At 41.8% G+C, this 21,549-nt stretch overlaps 1 protein-coding gene and 1 long non-coding RNA gene across 2 annotated transcripts in view; both read right to left on the bottom strand.

Moving 5' to 3' along the window:
* MAST4 (microtubule associated serine/threonine kinase family member 4) overlaps positions 1–21,549 on the bottom strand; it is a 617,121-nt gene that overhangs the window by 212,059 nt on the left and 383,513 nt on the right.
* Positions 1,949–20,807, bottom strand: LOC138984192 (uncharacterized). Its single transcript, XR_011461453.1, has 4 exons — positions 17,552–20,807; positions 14,342–16,725; positions 13,516–13,596; positions 1,949–3,321 (listed from the first exon to the last, which is right to left on the bottom strand). It is a non-coding gene; the product is annotated as an uncharacterized lncRNA (long non-coding RNA).

Below are 21,549 nucleotides of genomic sequence, written 5' to 3'. Positions count from 1 at the left end.
TACATCTGTGTTTGCTGCCCCGCACATAGGATCATTGGTACTGTCTTTCTAAATCCCATATATATGTGTTAATATTCAGTGTTTGTCTTTCTCTTTCTGACTTACTTCACTCTCTATAATAGACTCCAGGTTCATCTTCCTCATCAGAACTGACTCAAGTACATTTTTTTTTTTTTTTTTTTTTTTTTTTTTATAGCTGAGTAATATTCCGTAATGGATATGTACCACAACTTCTTTGTCCATTCATCTGCTGATGGACACCTAGGTTGCTTCCATGTCCTAGCTATTGTAAATAGTGCTGTAATGAACATTGGGGTACATGTGTCTCTTTCAATTCTGGTTTCCTCAGGGTACATGCCAGCAACAGGATTGCCTTAGAGACCCCTGGGACAATGTTAAACAACCCGCCATTCAAATCACAGGCATCCCAGAAGGAGAAGACAAAAGGAAAGGGCATGATAAAATACTTGAGGAGATAATAGTTGAAAACTTCCATATTCTATTCTTAATTCTCATCAACACAACTAGCACTGAAATCCTTGGAGGCTAAGAACAACTCTTATACTCCATGACGGTTTTTAAGGTGTTATTTGTTCATATAGAAAATAAAGCCCTTATTCTACTTAATTTTTAGTTCCCAGCATTGGAGCCCATGTAAAAATTCTAACAGAGTGTCAAGTGTTTCATTTTTTATTTCTGAAGTACCCAGATTGCCTGATCAGAGAAGCTGGGGAAGGAGGAACTGCATGGCAGATGCTTCCACTGTTACAGCCAAGGGCCTCGCACCGAGGGTCACGTGATGCACTGTCAGCGAAAACTGTTCCGAACTGTCACCTGAACACAAAGGCAGGAGAATGGCTAGAAGTAAAACTGCCATATATGCCGGACAAATGAGCGTGAACTCCACGCAACCGGATTCATCTCAATGCAAAGGAAAGAAAGGCAGCAGCTAATCTGGAAGAGCTTGACGAAACCTTAAGATGGGGTGGTAAATCCACTCACTCAATTTTTTCTACAGCTATTTGCTGAGGACACACTATGGGCCAGATACTAGGGACCCAGTCATGAGCAAAACAGGTGAATCGTTGTCAATTTAAAAATTTCGTGCTAGTTGGGAAAATAAACTACAAGTAAACAAACAAATATTGAATGGGGATATGCTTCCCCAGTGGCTCAGACCATGAAGAATCTGCCTGCCATGTGGGAGACCTGGGTTCGATCCCTGGGTTGAGAAGATCCCCTAGAGAAGGAAACGGCAACCCACTCCAGTATTCTTGCCTGGAGAATCCCATGGACAGAGGAGCCTGGCGGGCTGCAGTCTACCGCATCACAAAGAGTTGGACACAACTGAGCAACTAGCACACACCAAAGGAAACATCAGGAAGCAGGTTTGGATTGGGGGTAGGGGACACACTTCTCCTAGAGGGGCAGGGAAGGCCTCTCTGCTGCAGTGACATTTAGTTCGGACACTGAGTGAAAGAGATCAGATGACTGAGGAACAGGAGGGAGAGTCTCCTCTAGCTGTCCTGATCAGCTAGAATAACTTGATGTGCCAGAAAATGCAGTGCTCAAAAACCAGTAAGATCATGTCTTAAGGACCCAGGAGTCAGCTGGAAAGACCTCCCACTGATGGATTTTGGGACAACGTGATCAACAAAAAGAGGAATACTGGTCACGGATCCTTATACACCAAATACAGGTTATCTATTTTATTCTTTAAAAATATGCATGAATCAATACTAACATTCCTAAAAATGGGGAGAAAGGAGGAAAATTTCTTCTGTAACAGAAAAACACTAGCTAGTAACAGAATTAGAAAACTGCCACTTGACAAATAGCAACAAAATAACTGATTCAAGCCAGGTCACCAATGAATGCAAAAACCACTGGGTAAAATTTTGTTGAGATATTCATATTATCTCAAAACGGTGCTCCGGAGATTACTTAATAAAGCAAAAGCATAAAACTGCAAGGGAAAAGTTTGGCAGGCACGAGATTTGGGGCTTTGCAGTATGATGCTATGAGTAAGACATCTTCACCTGGTTTTCTCAAGTATGTTTAACCCGAATCTAATGACCAAGAAACCATCAGATAAATTGAGATTGTGGGATAGTCAACAAAACAGTTGTCCTATATTCCTGATAAATGTCAATGTTATGAAAAGATGAAAGAAAAAACTAAACTGTTCTAAAGGAGACTAAAGAGACATGGCAACTAAATGAAACATGTAATTTTAAACTAGATTCTGGAGTTTAAAAATGCAACTCTAAAGAACTTTGGGGGGGATCATTGGAGAAATTTGAGATGGACTGCATATCAGATATTACTGTAATCAGGTTCAACTTGGGAGTATAATAATGATGTAATGATGTTACGGTTATGAAGGAGAAAGCACATGTCCTCAGGAGATAAATGTTGGAGTATTTTGGGGTGAAATGTCTGAATGTTTGCAAATTACTCTGAAATGGTTCAATGAACAAACAAACAAAAACAGTCATTTAATATTTATACGGGCTAAAAAGGAAAAAGGCAGGAAGATAAAGCAAATGTGGAAAGTGTTAATCAGTGAATTAAGGTGAACATGGGTGTTGACTGTACTATTCTTTCAACTTTTTTTCTAGATTTGGAGTTTTTTTTAAGTGAAAGGGTACGTGAGAGTATTTCAGGAACAGGAGACAATAAGGTTGTGACACAAACATTCTTGGAGTGGTCAAGAAAAATCAGAATCCAATGTGACCAGAAGGAAAGGAGTGAGAGACAGCAGGAAGGGGTCATGGAGCATGGCAGGGCAGCCATGGGCAGGCTCTGAGCAGTGGAAGGGCGGACACAGCAAAGACCACTTTGAGCTCTGGACCAAGAATGAGCACAGGAGGGCAGGCGGTGAACAGAAGTGAGGATGGGTGGGTGGGGATTGGGGAGGGGATATAAGTTAGGAGGCTGCTTAGAAATCCAGGGATATGACTTCTGACTCTGAACTTTAGAGCCAAGCTGATATTTTACATGAAGAGGAGAAGAAAAACAATTCCAGTACCACTGCAGGAAAATGAATGTTCTCTCGCTTTGGAGTATCCCCATACTGTTTCATTAAATGGATCCAGGAAGAGCTCACCTGAGCATACTGTCATGGAAATAGTAGTAGAAAAGCATACAGTCCATGAAATTTAGCTCATTTCCTCTTCACCTGAGATCATGAGGACAGCTGTCCCATTTTCATAATATCTCACCATCGGCACGTTCCATTAGCATATGCAACATCCTTGATAACAAAGGTCGGGTTTTGCAGATCATTTTGAATGCTGGGCTTCCAAGAACAATACGAAGCTAATAATAATAATAAAACAGAATGCTCAGGTTGGAACTCTTCACAAATGGCATCTAATTAATTCTTATAACACCTCCAAGAGGTATTATTATCCCCATGTTACTGCTGGAGAAACTTGATAATTTTTTGTCTTAAATTCTGCATTTGTATCACTCCTCTGCTCAGACACCTCTGAGCTTCACATTCTCATTGCCATCTTTTACTTTCAAAGAATATCACAACTTAATTCTCTTTTCAATAGGGTGGGTGTTAATGGCTGTAGCCACATTTTAAGTGTAGGAATAAGTTTTTTAAGTGATGTGAGATGTTTTTTCCTAGTCTCAAAGCGATGCAGTAACAAAATGGAATATACGGTAGAACCCCATGCCACCCTACCCCACATACACACAGCAAAGTATTTTTTTTCATTAGATGATCTAATAACTGAGAGATAACTGCTAAACGTTACATTGAATAATTTTAAGATATTCCAGAACCAAAAATCAAAATTTGGTTAAGTGAAGACACAATATTTGGTACAGAAAAACTATGTAACAATAAATACTCCTGATTGATGAAAGCCAAATGAGTCTCTCATTGTGGGTGGTACAAAGGAAGTTTCCAGGCTCCTTGCACTTTAGGTGGAGCTCCTACTTCAGGCCTGAAGAGGCAGGTCTTCAAATAGGGCTCAAAAAGTGTGAGACCATCACAGCAACGTGGACACACTCTCAGCCCAGGGCTGCAGCAAGCCAGCCCTGGCCGAGAAAACTGGGTACAGACTGCTGAGGATAGAGCAGCAGCAGCAATGAGTGCCTCGGGGGCCTATGGCCTGATTTCCAAATGAAAGCAATTTAACCTTCATTGTGTCACTTGGGCTCTGTCTAAAATAAAACTTTTTTGAAAAGAGAAATATAGGGCACCACAATTCAAAACACGTTCCCCAGCCCCACAACCACACTGTCAACAGAGGACTAAAAAATTCACTTGTATGGTGACCCAAAACACCAGGGAAGCCCACGTTAGTTGCCCAGTCTTGTCTGACTCTTTGCAACCCTACAGACTTTAGGCCAGCCAGGCTCCTCTATCCATGGCATTCTCCAGGCAAGAACACTGGAGTGGGTAGCCATTCCCTTTTCCAGGGGATCTTCCCTACCCAGGGATCAAACCCAGGTCTCCTGCATTGCAGGCAGATTTTTTTTTTTTTTTTTTTACCATCTGAGCCACCAGGGAAGCCCTGAGGTTCAGACAGAGCAACAAAATCACCTCCCTGTAAATATCATATTCTGTTCGGAATGCAAAACTTGAAATGACTAGGAACTGAAGTGTGTTCAAGTGTAGACACTTAGACTTTATGCCACAGAATAAGAGTGAGGGCTCTTCCCCCAGAGGCCTGAATTTTAACAGGATCAAGCCACTTTCCAGACATTGTGGGTGTAATTTACTATTCAAACTTGGGGGGTGTGAAAGTGAAAGGGGGGCCCTTTTACTAATGACAACGGGACAGCAGGCATCAACCGAACGGCACCTAGGCAGACCGAGATGTGTGGTCACTACAGATAAGTTTGTTTCTCTGAGTCTCAGTTTTCACTTCTGTCAAACTGTCTTCCTGGCCTCACAGGCCTGCTGTGAGGACTACAGGAGTTAATAGGGGAGCACTAAGAATAGCCCCGGGCAGGTAGCAAGCTCTCAGTGAAACTAAGCCACCCCACATGCAGATATTTAAGCGATTTGAGCCTCCTGCTCAAAGCAGTAAGCCAAAGAGAAAAGTTAGCATGAAAAAGTGAACGCATAAGAAAAAAGGAGAATCATTATGTCAGAAACCAAGGCCCCTGAACGGCTCTCATGGCCTGGCCACAGGGGCACCTAGGCCTGCAGGAGCAAAGGCTTTGAGAGGATAACATGTTCCCGGGACCCAGAGGGATGTGAAAGCTCTGTTTGCCATCTGACCTCCTAAAACCTCACGCCCCAGGCCCGGTAACTGCAATAAGTTTACTCCATCCCCCTTCCCCATTGCGGTCTACTCTCTGCCCCCTCCCCACCCCTCACTGGACCACCACACACACCCTCTCATTCTCCCTTCTTACAGGAGACAGAAGCTGCCAGCTGCCAGCACCTGCAGAAACCACAGTAGCCGAGTGAAGCACTACCTGGCCTGTCCACGCCTCCCCGCCAACCTTCCGACGTCTGCCCGGACCGCACCTACAGGGCCAGCCAAGTGTTCAGTCATGCTCGTCTCAGCTTCGCAGAGCCATTCCACACAGTGCCGGTACTAAACAGACCTGGGCCTACACAGCAATTCAGAAACAAAACTCAGGATGCATAAGGCAGTTCATTAAACCATCACATTCACAAAAGCACTGGAACTGGTGTCTGCAGACTATGAAAAAATTGCCATCTGGTACCAGCTTCTTCAGATTTTTTTTTTTTCAATATTCTTCACAAAGTGAAGTGGCGGGGGGTGGGGGGGGCAGACATAGAAGAAACAATGCAAAAGACAAATGGTCCCACTCATCCTACAAACTCAGTGAAACTAAACGGCTTTATCAGTCAGGTGACTTCCCCACACTTACAGGTGTCCCTTGAAAAGGAGACACAAATAAGTCCGTTTGTATCCTACTTTAGATTCTACCAATTAGCGATATCATATGATATTTGTCTCTCTCTGCCTCATTTATTTCACTTGGTATGAAAATCTCTAGGTCTATCCATGTTGCTGCAGATGGTATTGATTCATCCTTTTTATAGCTGAGTGATATTCCATTCCACATATGTACCACATCTTCTTCATCCATTCATCTACTGAGTGATATTCCATTCCACATATGTACCACATCTCCTTCATCCATTCATCTACTGAGTGATATTCCATTCCACATATGTACCACATCTTCTTCATCCATTCATCTACTGACGGACACTTAGGTTGCTTCCATACATTGGCTATTGTAAACAGTGCTGCTTCTGAACACTGGGGCGCGTGTATCTTTTCACATTACGTTTTTCTCCTGATATATGTCCAGGAGTGGGATTGCTAGATCATATGGTAGTTCTATTTGTAATTTTTTAAAAGAACCTCCATACTGTTCTCCAGGCTTCTCAGGTGGCACTAGTGATAAGGAATCTGCCTGTCAATGCAGGAGACACAAGAGACACAGGTTAGGTCACTGGGTCGGGAAGATCCTCTGGAGAGGAAATGGTACCCCTCTCCAGTATTCTTGCCAGGAAAATTCCACAGGCAGAAGAGCCTGGTGGGCTACAGTCCATGGAGCTGCAGAGAGTTGGACACGACTGAGCGACTGAGTACGCACAGGCACACACATACTGTTCTCTGTGGCAGCTACACTAATTTATATTCCCACCAACAGTGTAGGCAGGTTCCCTTTTCTTCAGAGACATAGAAAACAGAGGGAGGCAGGGGAGAGGGATAAATTAGAAGTTTGGGATTAAAATATACAGACTACTATATATAAAATAGATAATCAATGAAGACCTACAGTATAGCACAAGATATTGAGTATAGTACTATACTCAATATCTTGTAATAACCTATAATGGTAGAGAATGTTAAAAAAAAAAAGAATATATATATATATCTGAAGCATTTTACTATATATCTGAAACTAACACACTATAAATCAATTATATTTCAATAAAAATTTAAAAAGAAGACATTTGAAAAAGGAGACATATTCACAGCATGCTGCCATGTATTTAGTAAATGCTTATTATGCCTGCCCCTCACCATGGCAATGAGTGGAGTGATGGGGGATTCAGGGAGCTGCGGACACCTACCCACCTTTCTAGCAGCAGCAGGACAAACGGACAAGCTCTTGGCAAAATTGCATTAGGTGCCCATTGTCCCTGATGCCCTTTTCTGCTAAAGTATGTCTACTTGGCCTTCCCATGGCCTTTAGGACCATCACAGGTCCTGTTCTTGCTAATAGAAATATATCCCCCTAAATACCTATAAGCTACTATTCTTATTCTTGGGTGAGGTAGGTGAAGACAATGAAGGTCCATGAAGTTCATGATTTATGACTTGCCCGAAGTCTCAAATCTTGTGTGTGGTGAGAGCAGTGGCCAAGATCAGGCACCATGCTGCTAGTCTACTGGGTCCCAAAATCCGACTCCTCCAGGGCTGGTCAGGTAATGGGAATGAAGGGAGCCAGCCAGGTGGGGTCTGCTGCACACTGGGGAATAGGAGCCCCATAGGAAACGGGCAGCAGGGGCCCAGCTCTAGGCTAGACTAGACTCACACCACTAGGGAACACTAACTCACTGGAGGGCTTTTGTTTTTAAAAAGCTGCCCCCAAAGTCCCCAGTTAGAACTTGTTTGCTGCTTCAAAGTACCTTCAATGACAAAAGCTAATTGATTTTAGGGCTTCCCTGGTGGCTCAGACGATAAAGAATCTGCCTGCAACACGGGAGAATCAGGTTCGATCCCCGGGTCAGGAAGATACCCCGGAGAAGGGCATGGCAACCCACTCTAGTACTCTTGCCTGAAGAATCCCATGGACAGAGGAGCCTGGGCGGCTACAGTCCATGGGGTTGCAAAGAGTCAGACACGACTGAGCGACTAATACTTTCACACTAACACTCACACAAATTGATTTTATGAAGTATCTGCCCTGTAACAAGTGCTCTTACAGGTGCCAGGGAGATGGCAGGAGCAAATCAGACAAGCTTCCATTCCGCAGAGCTTACATTTAACTCCCTTTCATCAAAGTGACTTAGCTCTTCAGCACGTCATCTGTTGTGACCTCTAGACCATTTTCTCTGCCCCTCTCCATAGCCAGGCACGTTCACTAATAGACTCTGACGTTAACTTTTCTGTAATAAGCCCTTTCTACTCCCTTCTTGAACCTTACTTTATTTATCATTAATACCTGGTCAGTTTTTAAATTTTGAAGGTTATAATTTAATATTTATGGAATCATCAAAATGCATGCCCCACCTCTCAAAGTGTCAGCACCAATTGCAAAGCACACGTAAGAGGAAGGGTGTGCCCTGTTGTGAGCACAGGTGAAAACATCAGGACAGGCTGGATTCCCCGGGAGCAACATTCATTCCACCCATACATATTTATGGCGCCTCTACTATATATGCCAGGCGCTATTTTAGGGTCCGTGGATACATCTGTGGCGGGAAAAAATCCTCATCCTCAGGAAGTTGATGGCACACTGGCAATAGCTTTCTCTGAAACTAGCACTGAATCCTACCAGCCATGGGGCATGTGTGGCTTCAGTCCCAGCTGAAACAGGGAGTGAGATTTTGGAGAGATGAGAAGAACTGGAACAGCCACTCCATTGCCATCTCCAGCTTAGCTGTGTGTCCGCCACCACCATGAGACTCCAGGAACCAAATGGGGAGGTGAACAGAAGGATGGAAGAAGTAAAACAGGAGGGATGTAGGAAGTGCAACAGATGCCCTAAGGGATGCCCTCCACTCGGAAGTTGGACCGTGCAATTAAAATGCAAAACAACATTTTCCTTTCGACAGCAATGTGGTCCCTGAGTTACGGTAGCCAGCCTTCCCCTATTTACTAGTCACTATTGAGGGTGAGGCCTACCAGGTGCCGTGAGAGATCCTGAAAATGTAAAATGAGGAAATCCTGGAATCTTGCTATCTAACAATCACAGTCCAGATTATGAGCTGGCCTAGGTCACATTCACATGACTCATGAGGCACTGGTGTTCTCATTATATCAACTGCTACTAAATTAAGGTAAATGTGCTAAGTCTTGGGGATTGCAGAAATTCTGAGCAGTTATAGTTGTCCCAGAAGAGGGAAAGTGAAGGCATATATAAATTCCACTTAGGATTTTTTAATGTTTTCTATCACATTGGTGTAGATAAACAGATATTTGGGCCATTTTTTTTTTAAAGCTTGTGGACAAATTGTGTCATTTGCCCATCTCTCTCCAGCCCTGTTGTGAGACAATAAGGGCATCAGCATTTCAAGATGAAAGGGCCTTTGGGAATAACATGCTTGAATTCTCTGTTCTACATCTTTCCAATTAAGTGGCCTTCTGGGAGATTTCCAGCAGCATGAAACTGACGGTCTGATGAGAGGATCCATTCTACACTGTGAGGCTGTCTTGGAAAATTCTTCCCCGCATAGGGAGCCAAAGTGTGCCATGCTATAGCCTCCTGCAGCAGCGCAAGGGTACATCCCCAAGACATACTCAGCTAAACTTACATTTTGGTTAGCAGCTCAGCTGCCCCAGAAGCTGTGCTTCTCTCATTTTCAGGCAACTTTCAGGAAGTCCATGGAGACTAACGCTAACTCCCGTCCCAACGTAGCCTGCCTCCGGGGCTTCACCATGAAAGGAACAACATCTTCCACTGCAGCATTGAGAAGCTGTGTGTGTCAGCACCTCCAAAGGGCACAGAAACCGACAATGCTCACCACCACGCTCTCCCTGGAACTTCGACGCCCACTCATTGAAAAGGAACAAAGAAGAAATCTGATCCATCACAATCAGCAGAAGAAAAAACAATTCTATGCAGATACAATAAATGCTTTTCTGTGGTAACAGCACGAATCTATTTGGAATCTCAGGGATTCCAAAATCTCAGTTCAGTTCAGTCACTCTGTCGTGTCCAATTCTTTGAGACCCCACGGACTGCAGCACGACAGGCCAACTCCCGGAGCTTGCTCAAACTCATGTCCATCGAGTTGGTGATGCCATCCAACCATCTCATCCTCTGTCCTCCCCTTCTCCTCCTGCCTTCAATCTTTCCCAGCATCAGGGTCTTTTCCAATGAATCAGTTCTTCACATCAGGTGGCCAAAGTATTGGAGCTTCAGCATCAGTCCCTCCAATGAATATTCGGGACTGATTTCCTTTAGGATGGACTGGTTGGATCTCCTTGCAGTCCAAGGGACTCTCAAGAGTCTTCTCCAACACCACAGTTCAAAAGCATCAATTCTTCGGCACTCAGCTTTCTTTATGGTCCAACTCTCACATCCATACATGACAACTGGAAAGATCATAGCTTTGACTAGACAGACTCTGATTTACATTAGACCATAATCTGGGGGCACATTATTAGAGACAGCCAACTCCAAGCAATCAACCAGAAATCTCTACTTAGAGATGACTCAGTGTGTTCAGAACTAAACTCAATCATGACTAATTTTCCTCCCTCTCCAACTCTGCTCTCTTGGTTTCTGCTCAATTAATGCTAAAAATCTCCGTGTAAATTCATTCAGAACTATCTATTGAACACTTACTGTGGTGTTTCTTTCATCACCTTTCTTTCACCACCTTCTGTGGCAAAGACTGCTATTTCCCAAACTCACTTCCTCTGTTTCCTAGATGCAAGGAAGCTGTATTTTCCAGTCATCCTTGTCATTAGGCATAGTAGAACTCCAAATTCCAAGCACGGAATGGGAGTGAGAGTAATGCCTGCCACTCTCAGGTCCAGCATCACACCATCTCCTGTGATCTTTTCGTTTTCCACCACCTGGAATGATACGCAGGGCAACTCTAAAGCCCATGTGTTGAAGAACCCTCTGGATTACTAAATGACTATGTAGAGTGGATCCTCCCCACACTTTCGGCCTGTGAGTGAAAAATACAATTCCATTTTATCTAAACCAATTGTCTGGTGGTTGATTTGTGAGCAGGACCGTAACCAATACACCTTCTATTTCCAGTTCACTCATTCATTCTTTAATAAACACTTTGCAAATGCTTACTACATCCCATGAATTGAGAAAGGCACTGGGGAAATAGAAATCACTAAAGGAGGTCACAAAGTCCATGTAAACTGGACGATTAAAGCCCCATATGAGCGAGCCCATTGCAATGCGCGTGTCTTCAATTAGTTACAGTGGAAAGATTCGAGACTTCATTTTGAATCCAAGGCTAGTTAAGCCACTTAAATATCTAAATGTGTTAGCATCTTCATCTGTAAACAGAAGCAATATTCCTTCCTGCCTAGTGTCAAGTGGATTAAATTGAAAGAGATAGAAAGCATTCTGTCAACTATCAAGTACTCTGCAAATTTTAATTTAATTGACTGCAATTGTCCTTATCCAGGACCTGTTACCATACCAGCACCTTCGCTGGAGCTTCTAACTAAAGTCCTATCTATTCTTAAAGAATAGATTGGTAAACAGATTGGGAGATTGGTAAATTTTTTCAGTCATTTTTTTATTCAGAAAAAATCTTCTAATACCCTGAAATGCTTGCAAAATGAAAGTCAAACGTTTCAGCTGAGTATTTAGGACCTTACATAGCATAGTCCCAAATTAATGTTTAAATCCAAATCAATCTCTGTACAAGTCCATGCTTTTTTTCCTACCTCATCCACCCTATCTTCTTGCCATAAACCCATTTCTTCAATGTGCCACACTCTCTTACCTTCTTGCTGTTTTATTCTTTGTTTAGTTTTGACCTTCACTGCTAACTCTCCTCATTAAAACCCTCCAGTTTTTCATGGTCCAGCTCAAATATCACCAGTTCCAAAGACATCTCTACGTCTCTCTCCAAAATCAGTTTTCAGAACCTCATCCTCCTCTGCACTACCACAGTGTTTTATTCGGAATTTCTCTCCTCCACTATTGATAGCAACTTTATTTCAAGTAGCCTATTGTTTTTAGGAAGGAAAAGGCCATGTGGGTATTTAATAAAGGCATGCTACATTGAGGGAAAAAAAGGTCAGAAGACAGTCCAGTTACTTGTGGTTGGATCATCAAAATAGACAAATTACAAGAGCAATGGAATTCTTTGGATTGTGAGAAAATCATTCCTATGCTTTAGGACCTATTATGTTCAGGGGATACTTTATAAAAGTTATTATATGAAACTTTCATATTGAAAGTCACTTTGACAATAATAAACATAATCCCATCAGCAGAAGAGTAGAACCGAAGTTCAAAGTCTTTCACTCATTTCTGCAGTCAATTCTTCAAATTTTGGTTCAGTCTTATTGTAGAAAAATGAGAGAAACACACTAAATTGTTCCACTGATGGGTCTTCCCTGGTGGCTCAGAAGGTAAAGAATCTGCCCACAATGCAAGAGACCCGGGTTTGATTCCGGGGTCAGGAAGATCCCCTGGAGAAGGGAATGGCTACCCCCTCCAGTATTCTTGCCTGGAGAATCCCATGGAGGAGCCTGGCACACTACAGTCCATGGGGTCACAAAGAGTAGTATTTTTAAGGAACTGGCCACGCATGGCAAATTTTTCATTCATTTGCATATAAGAAATAAAAAGCATTCATTAATAGAAAATAATTTGAGTCACTCTTTGCATCAACTGAGAGTGTGCTTCTACCTTCTACTTTAGGATTAAAAAAAATGGGTGGCAGGGGGGACTTCTCTGGTGATCCAGTGGTTAAGACTTCATGATCCCAATACAGCAGGCACAGGTTCAATACCCGGTCAGGGAACTAAGATCCCACATGCGGCATGGAAAGAAAATTATATATATACTTTTTAAAAAATGGGTAAGGGGAAGTTGGGTTGTGATTAGATCCAGCGAGACGAATTCTATTCACAGACACTGAATTCACGGAAATCCTAATAGATTGTATGCACTATACATACAATGCTAACAACATTTTCTATTATGTACTCTGGTGATAAGCTGGGCTAAAATGCAAGTAGAGTTCCTTGAAGATGTTTCTCTCCAGAGAAGAGAAGAATGAATTTATATCAGCCTATGAGTAAGAGGGTGGGGGTATATACGTGAGGATTCTAAAGATTCAAAAATACTAATGGTTTTAGACAAGTCAAGTACTTTGTCCTGGAAATAACATGACATAAAATAATGTATAGCATACATAAAATAATTTCTAATGTATATTAGAAAATGTTTCCTAGAAACTGTAATAAATAGTATTATTATAAAAGATGAATCAAAATTCATGACTTTCAGTGCAGACCATTTCCTAAGGAAAGCCACATGTAACATACACACATGAGTCAAACAAACTGCTAATCACTGGACATTAAGTGAAACATGAGTAACATACACCCAGTGGGATAAGCAAGGTACATTTTCTCAGTGCTTCTGTAAAGTCATCAGGTAAACAGCTCAACCAGTTTCCTCATTTCATATGTTAACATGAAGACAATAGTTAAGGGAAAAAAAAAAAAACTTTATTGCATATTGTGGTCCACAATGTCCAGATACTCATGGTGGGATACGGGGGATGGGAAGGCAAGACAAAGCAGCCCCAGGCAGGCACTGGAGCACGCTTACCTCCAGAAGTGAAATGCGAAGAGAGGACTACAGGGACTGCCTGGGCTGGACGGGGTTGGACTCAGGCTCCTTGGAGTGAGACTGAAAGTTAAAATAATGTCATTCCAAGTGGGAGAAATGATGGCAGTAAAAATAGCATAGCTCAGTGAAGGGACTTTTGTTCCCTTTAGGCCAGAATCATCACGGCATGCCTATCGGTACCGCTAGGTAACCATCTAATCACGCGCCCCTTCTCAGCTCTAAAGCAGAGAACAAGCACAATGGTGCCTGCTGAAATTTACATTCTCAAAACTGCCGCTGCCATTTTTATTTATGCCTTTTGTTGCAGAGCAACTTGGCAGATATGTTCGACATGTGATTTTTTGCAAAGAAAAGTCGGTGATTTTTTTTATATTGCGTGTATTCTATTTCCAAGTATGAATTAATGGTAAGTCTGTATCAAAACCATCGAGAAGTAGTCACCAGAACAGAGATGAAAATTCAGGTTAAATATTGCCATTTTTAAAAAAACAAAGCAACAAATATTTCCATATAGGAAGTTATATTTTTAAGCACGTTTTAATGAAAAATACTCAGCAATATGTTGTCTAAGTCTCATAGTAAAATGTGTTCTTATGCTTATGTCCATAATAAGGAACTTCAAATTTTCTCATATATGGTTATAAAGTATTTTATTCTCCAAGAGGTTTTCTTTTTTTCCTTCAAATTCATCCATCAATGGACCATTGTAACTCCTACTCCCATCAACCCATCCAAGCCCTCAAGCACCCTCAGCAGCCAATTCTCAAATATTCAGCATGGGGGCCCAAGCTTAGAGTCCCTTTACCTTTTTTTTCCTTTAGCCTCATGGCTCTTCTCTTTTAGAGAGGAAAGGGAACAAATTAGTCAACTCATTTACTTGCAACAATTCTGCCAAGAGATCTATCAAGATATGAAGTAAATACTAGTTGATTTCCAATTACTTTCACATGGCAAAACCAAAATAAGAATTAGCTGAGTATTCTAGTACCGACTCTTAAGCTGAAGTGAGCCCTGAAAACTCCTGCTACATTACAATGAGTTTCTTCAAGAACATTCTTCTGCCTGTCCTTTGGTCCATGACTCTACACTGTACATGTTCTTACCTTAGGCAAAGAGTTTTTGGAACTGAGCTGCACACTGGCTAATTCAAGCTGGCTGTGCTCTTCACTGAACAGAGACGTGGCAGCCGTGGCTAACATCAGATTCAGGCTTACCAAATTCTTAACGCCATCCTAGTTTCCCATTATGTGGATAATTGAGACTTGGCTGTATTTGATGCAAACCAAAATGTCAGTTGTTGCTCACAATGCTCCAATTTGTTTAATAAAATGTTTCAAAGGAGGAACATTTTATATCTTCTAAAACCACGCTTGGGCTTGGTGCCAGTACTCAGTAGACTAAGGAACTGATTTCCTTATACATTCAGAGCACATTCAGATTCTGCTGCTCTTCAACATACTGTACTCTAACTTAGCAGCTCACTGGAAAGCCCTCCTGAGTGCCCACTGATAGAGCTGTCATCTAGTCTAAGCACAGCCTTATCTTTTTCTTCTGGTCCTAAAATAGGCATGAAAAGACAATGGAGCCACTCTGCCTCCACGCAGAGACATGTTATCATATGTGCTATAAAGTGTCTATGAACCTAATTCTACAGTAAAATTGGGGGGGAAAAAAAAGGAATGAAAAAAACACACTCAATTTCTCAGAAATCAGAAAGCCATGCATAGGCTCTCTAAATATGAGAAATTTCTGAATAAATTAGTAACCATTAATTTCTGAAATATTAATATATTTGCTGTCTCAATCCAGGATTTCGATTTCTGAAACAGGAATCAGAAACACTTCATGTTATTGATAAATCAGATGGGAAAATTTTGAATTGCCTCTACAGAGTGTAAAATATGCTAGTGTAAGAGTCCATGCTGCAGGATCTATGGAATAAACTTTCCTGAAGAAAAACAGAAATGTCTCATGAGAGAACATTCAAAAGCTGTTCTGCACAGTTTGTCTGTTATAAGGTCCCCAAATAAATAAAATTATATACATTAAATGTGCCCTTAATAAAATCAGTGATAAGACTTTTCATTATAACCATTCTCTGCAGTGGTAAGAAACTGAATTTACTCAAAGACTGCAGAACTAGCTTTCTCCATGAATGAATATGAAATAAGCTATGTCTACCTAACAGTAGTTTTACATTTCAAGGTAAACAAAATGTTCAAAGTGAATTTCTATTGTCATTGTCAATGACATTGAAGAGTGATCCTCTATTCTACTGCCTCAAGCTCCTCAGGTACAAAATAAGCTATTTCAGATCCACAGTGTCACGTACCAGGGTAGAGGCTAGACTGAGGGGTTATGGCCCCGGTACCAAAACAAAATGCAGGGAACCCCCTGTGTTGAGCTGACCTGTGTGTCATCATCAGCACTGGCAACGTCCTAAAATTGGTGGCACAGCTCAGCCTTGCAAATTATATATGAAACAGTAGATACAACTGAGTTTGTACTTTAGAAAGTAACTTTGAAGTATCTCCTGTTAATGTGGATGAGACATCAAAATCAAAAGAAAGAAAAACTGTAATGTGAAACGATACGTGCCAAAGCCAAAAGGGATAACAAGGAAGCGGCACAACCAGAACGAAAGGTGACAGTGAAGTCGGGGGTTAAAACTAAGTTTCTGGGCCTGGAACACAGAGCCACAGGCATCTGAGCTGTGCAGTGCCAGAATGCTAGAGAGAGGAGGATTAAGTAGAAAAAAGTGTGGATGCCACTAAAATATTCCACACAGATGAGGGGGGCTGAATGCCAGGGTGGAGATGGGGACAAATCAGTAGCATTGGGCAAATACTCTTTGTATCTCTGTTGTATAAAAAGCCATGTCTAGCAAGAAGGTTGTAGGAGCCCTCTAAGTTTTCTAAGTGAGCACTTGTTAGTTAAAAAATCAGTGTGTAATTTTAGAGCAAGAACTGATGGAGAAAGTACTCAAATCGCTTCAGAAATGTCATGTTTTCATTCATTTATCAACCTAGGAAACAGCTTCCCTTGTGTGACGCATCTCCAGGGGTTAAGGGGAAGAGCGACTCCTCAGAACTGGGCACAGGTCTCCCCTGCAGTCTCCTCCTGGAAGGAGTCCAGCATCAATGAGGTGATCAAGGTTGTGCAGATTTCAATGAAAATGCAATTTTATACCTGTATGGCAAGTGAGACAACATATTTATATTTTTCTAGCAGAAATCTATTGTGCTGTTTATTATTTTAAGTGTGCCAGCACAGACTAACTCACAGCTTCTGCGTCTTTGACAAACAGATTTAAAATAAAAATTTGCTGACACTTCCTGCATCACAGATGTTTAACTTCTGCGCCACAAATTAGATATGGGCATTTTACGGGGCTGCATCAAATCAGAAGGCAAGTCAGATGTGTTAATGGGTTTAAAAAAAAAAGGTAAGCAAACACAGAGCTCAACTAGGTAAACACACCGCATGAGGTGGCTGGAGACTCTGCAGAAGGACGCAAAATGTACCACAGTTCATTAATATTCTGCTGCACAGATAAAGCATGGATCACATCTAATGAGTGTGACAAATAACCCTTCTCTTGCACTCTTATCCATTGTAATATCTTCTGTTATCCAAGCCAGACAGAGGCCCTTCTTTAGAACAAGGCAGCATGGGGATAAACAAACAGTAAGAGAGAAGGAAAAAAAAAAAAAAAAAAGACACACCACGGCCTGCTGATACATTCTTTCACAATGAGCTGTTAAGATGTTTCCAGCACTGAGGTTTAGTAACTTTAAATATGCAGCAGCTTTTCCTCTGACTGCAATGCAAAATGCTGGGTCGGGGCTTCCACATAGGCTGAAATCAAATGCCATACATTTAAGACAGGTTCCTTCCAGCTCACACTGCAGTGCTCTGAGGCTGTCAGTACAAACAAATGCTAAAGAGCTATTGGTCGCAGGAAAGCGAGTGCCATGCAGAAAGCATTAAAATATTAAAGAGAGACAATACTTACTCCAAGGTCAGCCCCGGAATCTGTAGTCTTTCCCGCTGGGCTTTCATGGTTGTTATATGTTACCACACTCTATTGTAACCATGACACACATTCCCTGCCAGCGTCCCGGTGATGACAGAGAGCCGAAATGAACCTCTAGAAAGGGCTGGACTAACCTTCTCTCGAGGGGGAGGGGGATCCTGCAAGTTTCGGTCCTTCCACCTCCAGCGGTAATCAAGAGATGTCAGCCGCTTTCCTCAGGTTAACGACAGTGCACACCGCACTGATTTCGTTAAGGGAATGAGGCTTTTGGCTCTGCATATCAAGTAATTGGTTTCTGATTTTTTTTTTTTTCAAAGAAAGTCGCTCCTCTCACAGACCCAGTTTTCACCTCAGTGAAATGAAAAGTCCTCTTCACCATGTAGACTGGAAAAAATAATAACAAAGCAACAGCATCATACTTATAAAAGAGTTTATTTCAGCAAACCTCAACTATTCCCTGCCTCCTGGGGATGCTCCTGAATAGAATTTGGCCACCCGCAGGAAGTTCTGCTTATTCTTTCCCTGGTGGAGTTAACAAAATCAGTCATGTTCCACAAGAAAGACACGGGGGACGGTTGCCCAATGAAAATAATTAGATTTTTTTTCTATATATGGCAATCATCAGAAAGAGGAATAAACTAACTGCCTTAATTTGGGGGAAGTTGAACTCTGCTGTGAGGCAAAGACTTGTGTGAACAGGCAAAACCCTACAATTGGGAAAATACCAACTGGAGACACAAGAGATTGGAGCCTGTATTTTCATTTTGGAAAACGGATTTTTAAGAACAGCGCAGTGCTAAGCACGTTAACAAGAGCAATCAAATACGAATAAGGAAGGAAACAGAACATATATTCTGGAAGCCTGAAAGTTTCATCCTGTATTTATTCAAGGAGCACAATTTTTCACAGTATTCATAACTTGGGACTAAGTGTACCTCCATCGCTGTGCATGAAGAATTTATCTCACTCACTTCCTCTAATGCAAAATTTAAAATGATTTACAAATTGGCAACCATTGGTTTGTTGAGAAGAAATACTAGGATAAATCAGGATTTTACTTTAGCAAGTCTGGGTATTTTACTTTAGCAAGTCATGGCTGTTTCACCACAGCAACTGTGTTCAAGTGGTTACATTTTAAAGGCCATGAAGTCAAACTCCATCTTTTAACAGATGAGGAAGCTGAGGGCTCACAGTTGGTGGTAGAACCGGGATTAGATTCGGGTGTGTTTATTCCTGTCCCAGGGGCCTTCAGAGTAGGGCTGTCCTGTGCAGCTGTTCAGGTTGCGCCCTGCACAAGGGTGCCGGGCAGGAAGGGAAGTCACGGCTGAAATCCAGCCTGCTTCTCACTTTGCCAAGCCTGCACTCAGGCTCTGGGCTGCTTCCACCTCTTTTGTCTCCTCACTTCTACAACGTTACGCTCGGCTATGTACCATCTAGAGGACCATCTGTTTACGAGCCTACTAAGGTGCACGTGGACGAGAGGAAGTCCACGTGCTCTTCCCCGGACCTTACCTCCTAATCTGCCAACTTGTTCTGGGCATTTGTTAATATTACTTCTGCTTCTTTGTGAGCTCACAGAACTCACCAATCCTCTGCCCTGTTACAGGCAACATATTCACACAGAGAATACTCACTGGTTAGTACTGCAAGGAGGCACCTAAAAGTGTAAACTAATAAACGTAAGTAGCATTTTGCATAAAACAACAAGAAATAATGAAAATACAATGGAATACAAAAGAGGAAGGATCAACTTTGCTCCCCATTCTACACCCAGGATACTTTTTTGCAATGTAAAATATCCAGAATCTCACCATTCTTTCCACCCAAAACACCTTGATTCAAGACATACTGTGTCCTGACTAGGTCACTGTCATTTCCTTCTAACTGAATTCTCTACTTTCTCCCTGCCACCCTCCTACACTTTGTTGGCCACACAGACTCCAAGATGCTCATTTTCAGAATGTATCATTCCTCTGCTCAAACTTCTTCACTAGTTTCCTTCTTATTCCAAGTAAAAGCCAAAAACCTGGCAAACTTGGCCAAAAAATGGGACAACTGAGCATCAATAGGAGTGACAATAGCAATATGTTAAAATGTATCCAAAGGTTGAAACTATGAGCTCAAGGAGATAGAAGAGGAAGGAAAAAAGGAAGGAAGCCAGCCCATCAGCCAGGGTCATCTTTGGAAGATGTTAGAAAACTATCCCATTAATTTTAAAAATTGGTAAAGGGGAAAAATTCAGCACTTATCCTGCTTTCCCTATGAACAGAACCTCATAGATGCAAAATGATTCTCTTCATAGACATATTCCAAGTGGTAAATATGGAATGAATGACAACATGAGATTACTGCCATTTTTCAAACCCCAACAAATCAACAGATCTAGGTCATAATCACTGGTAACTGCTGACATCACTAGGAGATAACCTGATACCATGTGCTGCTTGATATAACATCTGAAGTCTTCTCATCAAACAAAGCCATGTCACTCTTGGATACAACTGCACCACTACATCAAAATGCCATTTCACAGGGATCATAGTGACAAGGGAACATATTAACACCATAGAAAGATGAACATAAGCTACACTGTGAAAGCCAGAACAAATGATCTGATCCCTTAAACATTTTCAAAGCAATAGTGAAAAAAAAAAGATGGAAAAAGAATCTCAACTTTAAAAAAGACTTGAGAAATACTGACTAAATGCAACACATAAACATTTTGGGAGTCTAATACCAAACATATAATCAAACATTTAGAAAACAATTACTGTAATAGACTCCCCTCACACCAAAATATGTGCACACATACTGGGTATTTGTTAATACTCATAATTTATCTTTAAATATAATATTGGAATCAATCATTTTTAATTTCTCACCTTCTAGAGATATACCCCCAAATATTCACAGATAAAATGTCTACGCTTTGCTTCAGGTTAACCTAGAGAGAGAGAGTAAGATATATGAGAGAAAAGTAGGAACTTCCCTGGTGGTCTAATGGTTAAGAACCCGCCTTCCAAGACAGAGGACGTGGGTTCAGTTCCTGGTCAGAAAACTAAGATCCTACATGCTATGGGGCAAGTAAGCCTGCATGCTACAACCAAGAACTGACACAGTCAAATAAACACAGAAAAAAAAATTTTTTTTAAAGAAGAAGAAGAAAAGCAAAAAAAAAAAGTGGCCCTGAGTAAATATTTATTAGGCCTGGGTGATAGGTAGATAGGGGGTTCATTATACTGTTCTGTTTAGCACATGCCTGAAATTTTCTGTAACAAAAATTGAAGAAGAGTTTGTACAAGGACTGCAATGATCCATGTGACATGTACAGGCCCATCTCCCTGGCCTCCTCTCCTACAACTCCCATGCTCATTCCTGGCTGTTCTTCACATGTACCAGGAACACTCCTACCCCAGGGCCTCTGCACTATTTGCACTCCCTGAACTCTTTCCTCTGAGATGTCCAGATATCCTGCCTATTTGGAACGAGAAGCCTTCCCCACACCTAGTGCTTCCTTATCATCCTGATGTCTTTTTCTCCTCTGCTTATCATCATTAGATGTTATTGGTACTTATTGACTGATTGTCTGCCTTTCCCTATGCAGGGAGGCGCCAAGAAGGTGAGTAGGTCGTGTGTATCTCCAGTGCCAAGAACAGCTCACATAGGTTTCCAATACCTATCTCCTGAAAGCTGAATAAATGTCCCTCCCTATATAGCTGCAACCGCCAACCAAAGAGACTCGGCCTCTTCTTTCTCATATTTATAGATTCCTGCAGCCTTAATTGTTGGAACTTACATGTCAGAACCATGACCTCAGAGAGTTGTCTTCAAGAGACTGGAGAACTGGGACATGTTCATTCATCACATGAAGACCCAAAAAGCCCCCACTGACTGCAAGGCACACATCAGAGACCAGGTGCTCACACGCGGGTGTGGAGAAAACCAAGGTCACACAAGCCTAGTGTGCTGCGTTTTGA

The sequence above is a fragment of the Bos mutus genome, chromosome 20 (assembly GCF_027580195.1).
Source record: "Bos mutus isolate GX-2022 chromosome 20, NWIPB_WYAK_1.1, whole genome shotgun sequence".
NCBI lineage: Eukaryota > Metazoa > Chordata > Mammalia > Artiodactyla > Bovidae > Bos > Bos mutus.
The sequence above is the reverse complement of the archived record's forward strand: the minus strand, read 5'-3'. Positions and strand labels throughout refer to the sequence as shown.